At 44.8% G+C, this 11,935-nt stretch overlaps 1 long non-coding RNA gene across 1 annotated transcript in view; it reads left to right on the forward strand.

Annotated features, from left to right (window-relative positions):
- LOC310825661 overlaps window positions 1–11,935 on the forward strand; it is a 190,752-nt gene that overhangs the window by 28,472 nt on the left and 150,345 nt on the right. The gene's annotated exons all lie outside the window — the stretch shown is intronic.

The following is an 11,935-nucleotide window of genomic DNA, read 5'->3' on the forward strand; positions in this document are numbered from 1 at the left end:
AAATAAATCAGAAAGACCTCCATAAATTAAGGTAAGTGTCTCTTCGCTGAGTAGCACTACAAACCATCTGTTCTCCAATTCACAGATACAACAATCATCTTTTTAAAAAACCTTGTCAAGGCACTAGTGCTAAAAAAAAGTTTCTAACATCTGTTAAACTACATAACCTGATAGTCCAGAACTAATAAGCTGTTGCTGAAAAACTTTATCTATTGCATTAAAAAAAAAACCTTAAAAGGAATATAACAATTTACATGCCCTATACTTTGGATTTTTTCCCAAAAAAAGCAACACTAACAGGAGAACTGGGTGAAAAATAAAACTTCTTGCCTGTATAACAAAAAATAATTTCTTGAAGGCCTAAAAGAAATTTCCCTCCAGCAGCAAATATATATATATATATATATTGTCATGCTTTTAAACAGACAATTAAAAATGCAGTACATCATTTGTGTTCTTTTGACAGTCGAAACACTAACAGAGACAATCTGTTATCTTAATAACCAGCACAAACTTCAAGTTATTTTAGGGATGTCTTTCCAAGAGGGGAGACCAGAATCCCAATTATGGTCTGGCTGCCAAAGAAAGAGGAACACAGTTTTAATAGTAGTAGTAGTAGTAGAAATAATAATATTTAATAATAATAATAATAATAATAATAATAATAATTTTATTTATACCCCGCCCATCTCTGGGCAGCTCCCAATAGAATATTAGAAGCACAATAAAACATCAAACTTTAAAAACTTCCCTAAACACAGCTGCCTTCAGATGTCTTCTAAAAGTTTTTCCTTGTTTATTTCCTTGACATCCACAGGGCAGGCGCCACTACCAAGAAGGCCCTCTTCCTGGTTCCCTGTAACCTAATTTCTCGTAGGGAGGGAATCGCCAGAAGGCCCTCAGCGCTGGACCTCAGTGTCCAGAACGATGGCGGTGGAGACGGTCCTTCAACCTAACGTGGCGCACTGCAACTCCCATCAGTCCTAGCCAGCATGACCCAAGTTCAGGGGTGATGGGATTTGTAATCCAACATCTGGAGTGGAAGAAGCTTGATCTAAGGAACAGAAGAACCATTCCTTAGTCCTTTGGTGCCTCTGAACATCAAATGACACCAAAGCACCCTCCAGACACAGGGGCCAAACAGGGGCTTTATATTACAATCCTTTACACATTTACTAATGATTTCCTGCTTAGTTCAACGGAACATACTCCTGAGTTTTTAGGACTGCAGCCAAAAATACACACTCCAGACTGCCCTTGTTCTTTTTTGGGGGGGGGAAGGCTATATATCCCCCTCCCTTTTAAAGTGTGATCCTAACCTACTTGGAAGCAAGTCCCATTGATTGCAAAGTTAGGTATGCACAGGAGGTTTTCAACCTTAGAGAGCCACAGTTAATAGCCAACTTTTTAGAAGTGGGGGGGAAGCGGAATTCAAAAGAGCGCTGCTTACAAGAACACAGGGGAGGTTTTAAATTCATTCATCTGCACACAAAAGTAAATGGAAATATCATTCGAAAATGACATGGATAGACGAAGGCATAGCCTGATAAGCAGCTTAGGCAGCTCACTGTGGAGAAATGTATCCTCTCCGGAGCCCCAAGAGAAGCTTAATAGAAGTCTAAGAATTCAATATTTCACTGAGCCAGAGAGTGCATTAAAGGAGCTTACACTGTCTACAATAAAAAGCCTTTGCCTTCAAGCATCCTATCATGAGAGATGTCTCTATTGCAGGGTCCAGCAAGCGAAACCTTCGTCGTCTCAGGGCGCCTTCGTGCCAGACATTGGAAATACCTTCCCCTCGGTTATGTCAGTGCTCAGAGATTTCCCATGATGCTCAGGGGCCGTTTGTTTCTTCCCCACATTATTTAAAGCAAGGGCTTGCTGATTGTGCCAGAGTAAATCACTTTTAGCGATTATTGAAATCTGCTTTTAAGTAGCTCCAGGAAAATAGCTGTGGTTATTACAGCACCCAACAGGGAGTGCAGGCTATTCATAAACTGGAAGTTATTGGGCCAGTCAGCAACATGCTCTTCTGTGAGGAGAGTTCAGGTGGGAGCCATTTTAAGTTTCCAGACAGACTCTCCGGAAGACCACACAACTAAATAAAATTACATTTTCTGTAGTGCCATGGGAGGCTTCTGGGGAAAAGGAAACCAGCTCTATGGCCTGTATCAGAAGCAGAATTTGGGACTTATTTGCTTCTCTTCCCCCCCACCCACCTTAAGCAGGTCTGGGGAACCTCCAGGTCATAGCTGTCAACCGTCCCTTATTTGGTGGGGCAGTCCCTTATCCCAGTGCTGTTTCCCGCTGCTGTCCCTTATTGATGATGTCCCATAAATTTCCCGGGTTTCAAAGGAAGCAGCTCCTCTCCCTCCCTGCCTGCCGGCCAGGGAGGAGGGAGGCTCCAACTGTGTTGCTTGGCTGCGTTGCTCACCCAATAAGGATAAGGAGTCTAAGAACAACTGGGGGGTGGAGCTTGAATGCCTTGTGCCGATCAAATCAGCCGCGTTGCCTGGGGACTCGCCTTTGCTCGGTCCTTCCCAGCGGAGAGGTGACAGTGGTTTTCCTTGCTGCATCCCCTTTGCCACGTTGCTGCGCTGTGGGAACCACCGCTTGAGGCTTTGTTTGCCTGCTGGCTGGGCTTACTGCCTTTGGCTCGGAGGGGCTCAGAAGTTTAACATATCTGTGCTTTGAAAATTCCTTATTTTGGCTGCTGGTCCCTTATTTTCAAATCTGTAAATTGACAGCTATGCTCCAGGTGTTGTTGGGCCCCAAATCCACCAGGCTCACCCAGCAGGGCTTCCCACTACAAAACCTAGGCTCAAAGCCAGGGCCAGCCAACCCATGCGGCAAGGCAAGGCAACTGCCTCAGGCAGCAAAGATCCACGGGGCGGCAGATCCGGCCTCCAAGAAATGCATTGCCTGCTGCTGCCACATCCATCCCAACAGACTCAAAAAATGGGAAGAGGCAAGCCGGGAACATCTTGTAGCAGCAGTAGCAGCAACAGAAGTGGTACGGTAGCTGTTTGCTAAGCACCACCTGCAGCGCTGGCACGGGTACTGGGAAAATGGAAGAGGACTGTGTAAGAAACAAGAGAAGCGGCAACAAGAGATGCTTTTACAAACACGAGCCTCGTTGCCTTTCACTGGAATAATTTCTCACATTTATTATGGCAGATGCTTCCGTTGACAGTGCAGAGGAATGTGATGTCATGATAATTTGTTGCACAATTTCTTCGCCGAGCCAAGAAATGTTATCTGGCCTTATTTGGTATTAAGCGACTTGCCGTGTTTATCTGAAGTAAACTACAATGCTTCTAAAACTTGATTTTCCCCAAATACTTCTAAATACCTGGACTTGTGGATCACACTCTTGGGGTCAAAACCGAAAGTCTGGGGGAAATAAATGAGTGACAGTAATGAGGAATCTCGTGCTGCTCTCAGGAATATTGTACTGGAACAGATTTATTTTTTTAAAAAAAATCCTTTTGGGGTCTGAATCCTAAATATGCTTTTAAAGCAGTGGTGCATAACCGACTTCTGTATTTATTCTACACTTAAGATTATTTCTTTTTTTAAAAAAACAAAACAACCAAAATACAGTGTTGCACTTTTAAAACTAACGATATAAGTATAGTTTTACTTACGTTATAAGTAAACAGTATTGCCAAAGGAATTTGGTTCCATATTCACAAGGCACTTGGTGTATCCAATAAAATATCATCCTTGTAATAAATGTCACCTTACTTGGAGAGGAATGCTAAACTTTGTATCTTTCTCACAACCTCCTCCAGTCTTGCGCTTTTAGTTGGATTCACAAATATCTTTAGCTAACCTAAGACGAGGGTGGGGGACATTTTCCAGTCTGAGGGCCATATTCCAGTCTGATCGACCTTCCAGGGGCCGCATCCTAGTAGGGGAGGAGGCCAGAGCATTTAATGTGAATTTTACCTTTGCATATTAGGCTAGTTTCTGTACACACAGAGACCCCTGTGCTTCATCTATCCAGGTCAAGCAAGAGACATTGTCAGAGTTCAAAAGGATACATTCCACCCAGGGAAAAACACTTGGGAGTGCAAAGCAGAGCCAAAGAGGGGTGTGACCTAGGAAAACCACTGAGGGCCGGGCAGAAAGGCCAGGAGGGCCACCTTTACCCCACCCACCCCCAGCTTGAGGTTCCCCAGCCCTCTTCTAATGCACCTACCTATCATCTTACCAATAGGATAGTCGTGACTGCGAGATCAGAGTTCAAGCACCATAACAATCAAATTAAACTTTTATTTTGGTACTTGGCAGCTTATGACGTTCTCAGAATTGCTAGCATTTTAAAAATTCTGCTTACATTGTTAGGGCAGTCCTCCTTTCCCTGAGCAGAGAGATGTCTCAGGTTTGGCTTCTTTTAGGGATTATGAGAGATTTAAGGCACTGTGGGAATATTTGAACTTATTTGTTTAAAAATGTACAAGTTGAGCCTAGGTGGAGACATAACGTAATAGCCCTGCTGCAAACAACACATCTACTGATGCATATCAGATCTGCCGGAGGGGCACTCTTACAGTATAACTAGATGTTATATCAAATACGCAGAGAGGGTTTTCTTTAATACTAAGTGTGAGATTGAATTTTCATTGGGACCACAGCACAGAGGAAGTTTTACCTCTTCCCTTCCTTACTGCAATTGCAAAGTGAACTGTGGCCTGATGTCACCATTAGGCTTAGGGGGAAGTACCTACCACTAAGGACGATTTTCACTGCCCATTTTCAAAGGCCATTCTCTGCCTTTCCCCCTCAGTTTGTCTTGTGTCTCTCTGACTCAAACAGCGGTGGACCACAATCTGTCCAAAGTTTTCTTTCCCTGTGAAAGAGGCTTCCGCTCTTCTGTCTCAATCCCAGGGCTCTTCAGGATTTCAGTGGCTGTGGACCGCTGAACTTATAATTGGGGTGACTGAGGATGGTGTGTATATTTTCCTTTCCAGTATATATTTCATCACTGCTCTGCAACCTCTCTAACTGCCCGAGCTTCCTGATCTTAAAATGGCCCGCAATAGCAATAATTTGAACCCACCCATCTGACTGGGTCACCCCAGCCATTCTGGGCGGCTTCCAACATATAGAAAAATGTAATAAAACATTGCACATTTAAAAGCTTCCCTATACAGGGCAGTCTTCAGATGTCTTCTAAAGGTTATATAGTTACTCATCTCTCTGACATCTGATGGGAGGGTGTTCCACAGGGTGGGCGCCACTACTGAGAAGGCCCTATGCCTGGTTCCCTGTAACCTCCCTTCTCGCAGTGAGGGAACCACCAGAAAGCCCTTGGTTCTAGGTCTCCATTTCTGGGCTGAACAATGGGGGTGCAGATGCTCCTTTAGGTGGTGCCCATGAAAATATTTACCTCTTGGTGCCTTCCCGTGTGCTTTAACTGAATGATGGGCACGTAAGAAACTGCAGAGTACAGATCAGTAGTGAGATAATGTCTAGAAATAAATAAAGAATAGCCAAACACCTCTTAGCCCCTTGAAAGGTAAGATAAGCTCATACACCCTGCACTCCACACATGAGAATTAAAAAGGCCACTTTCTCTCCCCTTTGATAATTTTTGAATGCCGTTTCTTTTCCTGCTGTTCGATGGAGTCAAATTATTGAGAGCTCTGCAGTTGCTCTAGAGTTTCTTCTGGTTCTTTGAACAGAGTAATACAGATCTTCCCACTTTGGTGCTCATAAACACAGCCTGCTCTGGTTTCTATCATGTTAAAATGCTACCTGCTTCTATTTCACTTCTTTCATTTACACTTTATTACCAACTCTCTCGCGCGCTTTTTTTTACTTGTTGCACAATTAACACATCAATAGCACCAGCAGAACAACAGTATGATGGCCTCATCCTAGCACCTTTACCCATAACTAAGAAGCCTGCTGGATCAATCCAATAGGTCAGGTTCCTCTTTGCACGGTTCCCAACAGATGCCTGTGAGAAGCCTAAAAACAAAGGCCTGAATGCAAAAGCCTTCTTCCCACTTATGAGTCCCACCAAATTCAAATGGGGCTTATTGCAAATTAGGTGTGCATTTATGCAACTGCAGCCTTGTTATGTACTGAGTTGAATAGGATCCAAAATGCAGCAGTCTGATTGGTCCTGGAACAATAGGATTCAGAATGCAGCAGTCTGATTGGTCCTGGAACAATGCAGCAGTATGATTGGTCTGCAGGAGCCACCCAATCCGGCTCCAGATGGAAGTGAATCCACAACCTGATTGGCCTACAGGAGAATTCTGGAATTAGCCAATCACATGCAGCCCATTGTGTAAATAATGTATATAAAGCAGATACTTTGAGGGGACTTTCATTCCTCCTCACCACTATGAGCTGAATAAACAGCATGAAATCCACTCTCGACTCTGAGTATATTTCAAGCCTTAACACCATGGCATTAGTGAGCCTGAACTCAGATTCTCCAGCTGTTTACTTGTTCAGAGAGCAGGATTGTGAGCTCATTTTTGAAAGATCTCCAATGGTTGCGTGGCGTGTAGAAATTTAACAGCTAATGCAGGAGTGGTTACCCTGTGGACCTCTTCCAGATGTTGCTGAACTACATCTGCCACCAGGCACATCCAGATTGGCTAACGGCAAAGGATGGTGGCAGCTGTAGTTCAACATCTGGAAGGGGCACAGCTTAGGCACCCCTGGCTTAAAAGCTTTTCCTGACATGGAGTTGACACGACAAAGTTTCACTAGGAGAAGGGTGGGGAAATGGATTGATCTCAAGCAGCAGATAAAGCTGTAAGAGTCTTGCAGTGGAGGAACAAACAAATGAATGGAGGGTGTAATCTTGTTCAACAGGGGAGAGCTGAAGATCAATAGCTACTACATTAGATGCTGACCTGAGTGATTCATCACAGATCAGCAAGGGTTTCTGACTCCCAATTATTTAGCAATGGCAACAACCGAAAGTTTTCCTGCATTAAATCAGGCTGCTGGGACAATGTGGGGAGGCGGATGTGCTTTGTTTGAAAGGACTTGTTAGTTTTGTTCTGGCACCAGTCACAGATTCCTAGGCTCAGAGGCATCCCGTTCCTTAATTTTCAGCTTATGTCTACCCACCTGAGTTCAACCAGATTTCCAGATGTAGCATTTACATCAAGTAAAAGATCACATGAAATGTGGAAATTGTGGGCAAGGGAATGTCAGGAAAATTGGGGGGGGGGGGAGTGCTGCCTGAATGCAGCCATACTTCCCACAACTCCATATTCCTCCATCTTCAACACTCAAAGGTGCCTCTTAGCTATTATCCCAACTGCGCCAAAGCAGCTTGTTCCCAAGCAGATGCTGTACAGCTGGCCTAGCATCTAAATCAAGAAGAGGGAACCTGTTGGGTGCTGTTGGACTCTGTTATGTACTGAGTTCAATAGGATCCAAAAGGCAGCAGTCTGATTGGTCCTAGAACAATAGAGTCCAGAATGCAGCAGTCTGATTGGTCCTAGAAAAATAGGGTCCAGAATGCAGCAGTCTGATTGGTCCTAAAAAAATAGGGTCCAGAATGCAGCAGTCTGATTGGTCCTAGAACAATGCAGCAGTATGATTAGTCCACAGGAGCCACCCAATCCAACTCCAGGTGGAAGTGAATCCGCAACCTGATTTGCCTACAGGAGAATCCCAGAATTAGCCAATCACGTGCGGCCCATTGTGTAAATAATGTATATAAAGCAGATATTTTGGGGAAACTTTCATTCCACACTACTATGAGCTGAATAAAGAGCATGAAATCCACACTCGACTCAGAGTATATTTCAGACTCTGACTCCCATCACCCCCAAGTCTGCATAACCAAAGGTCAGACATCAAGCTGCCCATAGAGTTATGATGCAGCAGTATCTGGTGAGTCACAGGTTCCCCATTCTTGTTTAAATGATCCAACCATGTGGGTATGGACTGACTGCACAGTTCTTTCTCCAGAATTAGAGCAATGCTGGGGTGGGGGGAGGTGCTGGCTGTCTTGGAATCAGTCCCTGCCCACATAAGGTAAAGGTAAAGGTACCCCTGCCCGTACGGGCCAGTCTTGACAGACTCTAGGGTTGTGCGCCCATCTCACTTAAGAGGCCAGGGGCCAGCGCTGTCTGGAGACACTTCCGGGTCACGTGGCCAGCGTGACAAAGCTGCATCTGGCGAGCCAGAGCTGCACACGGAAACACCGTTTACCTTCCCGCTGGTAAGTGGTCCCTATTTATCTACTTGCACCCGGAGGTGCTTTCGAACTGCTAGGTTGGCAGGCGCTGGGACCGAGCAGCGGGAGCGCACCCCGCCGCAGGGATTCGAACCGCCGACCTTTCAATCGGCAAGTCCTAGGCGCTGAGGCTTTAACCCACAGCGCCACCTGCGTCCCTTCCCTGCCCACATAGTGGGAAGCTATTGCCTACACAGGTTCTTGCTTTTCATACCACTACCTCTTTTACTCCACTTCCTTCACACATTCTGCTTAGCCTCCCTCTGCGCCATGAACTGTGGTGTTGCTTGTAGAGTCTATTCTCTCATTAGCTTCTTCCCCACTCCGTTCTGTAATACCCTTGACCTTTTCCTCAAGTTCATCGCTCTCTCTCTCTCTCTGTCTGTCTATATTGTTTCCTGAGCCTTCTTGCCTCTCAGGACCTCTTCCCAGTTCCCCTGTGTGAGTTTTTAATCTCAGCCAAACTGACAACTTTCCCTTCCGTCACAGAAGGTGGATTATTTGCTCTCTGCTCAAGCAGCTGAATACAGTCATACCTAGGGTTGAATATGCTTCAGGTTAAGCGTTTTCAGCTTGCGCTCCACAGCAACCGCTCACGCATGCGCAGATGCTCAAAATGATGTCACATGCATGTGCAGAAGCGGCGAATCGCAACCCGCGCAGACGCGGGTTGTGTTCGCTTCAGGATGCGAACGGGGCTCTGGAACGGATCCCATTCGCATCCAGAGGTACCACTGTACTGTACTCCAAAACCATCACATCATCTCTGTGTTGGACACTTCACTGACACAAGCACAATACAGAATTTGAGTAGTAGGGCTTACTTCAAAAAGTTTCTTAAAAAGCAAAGGCCCACAAGAAAAATGTTGGTCTATAAGAAAATAAAAAGAAATCCACAATTGGGCTTTCCCTTTCACAGGGGAAAGGGATCCCTTTCACAGATACAGTTATTCTTTTTTTAAAAAAAATGAGGAGACCATTGCTCATTTATTCCAGAATCCTAGGTATGCAACCTGATATCTGCAGCACCTAGCAGAGACTTATTCAGCTTGCTATCTTCATATTGGAACAAAATAATTTTGGTTTTTCCTTATTTTCCCTCCCCCCACATTTTGTTGCATCTTGCCTAATGGAGACCTCTAGAGACCACTAAAGCTTGCCACTATTTTGACAATTTGGTAATGCCTAATAAAGGTATGGCCCAACTGTGAGTTTTGGAGTTTTCCCAAAAAGTTGGTAGATGTAATTTGTACATTCCTTCCTAATACTTTTAACACCCTACAGCTGTGTGTTTGGTAGTATTTATGCCTGGGAAGGGTTGTTAGCATACCAAATTATGTAAAGGCCAGAGAATTTACCTTGTCTTGTAGGACATAAATCAGAAGACTGGTTTTGTAACAATGCTTTTTATCGATCTAGCTGAAAGATTAACTTCCTAGCCGTGCTATTTGCTTCCACCTCTTTTCTAAACAGAAATAAAATGTAAATAGCATCACTTTTTAGTCGCCTTCCATTATCTTTCAGGAAAAGGCTGCCAGTGAACAAGTCTAGCTCTTTAGCCCCAAAAGGCAACTCAAACCAAAATAAGTTTTACTGGGGTTTACTCCTCAAAAAGCATGCTTTGTTTTGCAGCCTCTACTTTTGTGTGCTCATTTGAGATTATGTTGCCTAGTTTGCACATAATGCTAAATGATTGATTATTCTATGGTTTAGCATTATGTGTGAACCCAACTCAGCAGCTTGACTGTGGTTTATTAACATTGGGCAAAGATTCCTGCATTGCAGGGGCTTGGACTAAATGGCCCTTGTGGTCCCTTCCAACTCTATAATTCTATTATCCTAACCAAGGTTTATCATTGGTTTATAAATCTTAGTCAATACTGACCATAGCTTAGCAGTACATTCAAGCCCAGTCCTCCTAATAAACTATGATTAAGGAGCTGTCACTGCCACAATGCTAGAGCCACAAGTAAAACCACTTTTAAGGCTCAGCTGCTCTTATTGGTGCTTTTAACTATTCTGTGACATAGTAAACCATGGGCTGAGTTACAGTCTGCCAGGCGCCTAACATTTAACTATGTTTCATGTTAACCATGGTTTAGTGTTACCCACATATGAGGCCAGCGGGGCTTACTTTGGTGAAAACATGCATGGAATCCTGTTGTAAGGCGGAGCAGGGAAAGAAAATAGGAACTTAAACTGGCTGACTTTGCAGCTTCAGGATCACAGGAATCCACTTTATCTTGAGTCGGACCATTGGTCCATCTAGTTTAGCAGGTCTGCAGTAGTGACAAGGAGCCCCACTTGCAAAGGAAGAATCAGCAGCTCACTTTAAGCTCCTTCTTGTTCTTTCATAACCTGGTCCCTGTCTGAACCTGCTCCGCATCTGATGTCATCAGGTGGTAATGGTAGTGTTGAATGGCCTTACAGACAGCAAGAGTCCAATGTTAGAAACTCAGATACATAAGATAGGTGCCAAATGGTGCCTTAAACTAGGGTTACAGAATCCCTAGTTGTCATTTTTGGGCCAGACTGCTCAAAAGTCATATTTTTGAATATGACTTTTTGGTTCCTGAAATTCATTCCGATTGTGCAGATAAAATATAACCGACGGTATTCCATAGGATGTGTTGCTGGTGTGTGAAAACAGTCCAGGTCCAAGGATCCTCCAGATGGTGGAGACGTCAGGCGCTATCCTGGTACCTGGGCATCTTCATTTGGACACAAGTGGCTGATAGCCAGGTGCAGAATGTACCTGGTGAATTTCAAACGCTGAGCAAGACCCGTGCTGGTCTGGAGATTCACCGCTGGTGGTCTACACTGACTGACAGTGTCTATCCAGGATTTTGACAAGTTACTCTCCTTGCCCTTTCTGATCATGCCTGTGATTGAACCTGGGACCTTGTGCATGCAACATATGTGTATGTATGTATATACCGTATTTTTCGCTCTATAAGACGCACTTTTTCCCTCCTAAAAAGTAAGGGAAAATGTGTGTGCGTCTTATGGAGTGAATGCAGGCTGCACGGCTAAGCCTCCGCAGGGCAGTGGGGTGCCTTCATCCCGCTGCCCTCCGGAGGCTTCGCAGGCTGTCCCAGAAGCCAGAACAGTGAGACGGAGCACTGCGCAGTGCTCCCTCTCCCTGTTCTGGCTTTTGGAATAGCCCGTGAAGCCTCCGCAAGGCATGGGAATGAAGGCTCCCTGCTGCTCCAAGGGTAGGTTTCGCGCATCTCTTGCGGCTATCCCAGAAGCCAGAACAGCAAGAGGCTATCCCAGAAACCAGATCCCTCTTGCTGTTCTGGCTTCTGGGATTCAGAATATTTTTTTTTTCTTGTATTCCTCTCCCCAAAACTAGATGCGTCTTATCGTCTGGTGCGTCCTACAGAGTCAAAAGTACGGTATATATTACACACACACACACATATACCACTGAGCTTCAGGGATAAAAATTAGATGCCTACTGCTCCTGCAGCCAGTTTCAAGCGAGGAAAAATAAGTAAAAACGTTTTTTTGTTTTTTCCAGTGAGAGCAAAACATATTCATTTCCCAGACGCTATAAATCACAGAGCCTCCGGGAGCACTTTTTGAAAAGGGGATTATCTTCTTATCAGCCACCAGCTCATAATTGTAATAAACTGCTCTCCCCCCCTCCCCGCCCTTTAACCCCACGAGAGACTGAGAGGACTGAGGCTTGGAAGCCCTTGGCTGGCTGCG

The sequence above is a fragment of the Podarcis gaigeae genome (genome assembly GCF_964106915.1).
Source record: "Podarcis gaigeae genome assembly, chromosome: 10".
Taxonomy (NCBI): domain Eukaryota; kingdom Metazoa; phylum Chordata; class Lepidosauria; order Squamata; family Lacertidae; genus Podarcis; species Podarcis gaigeae.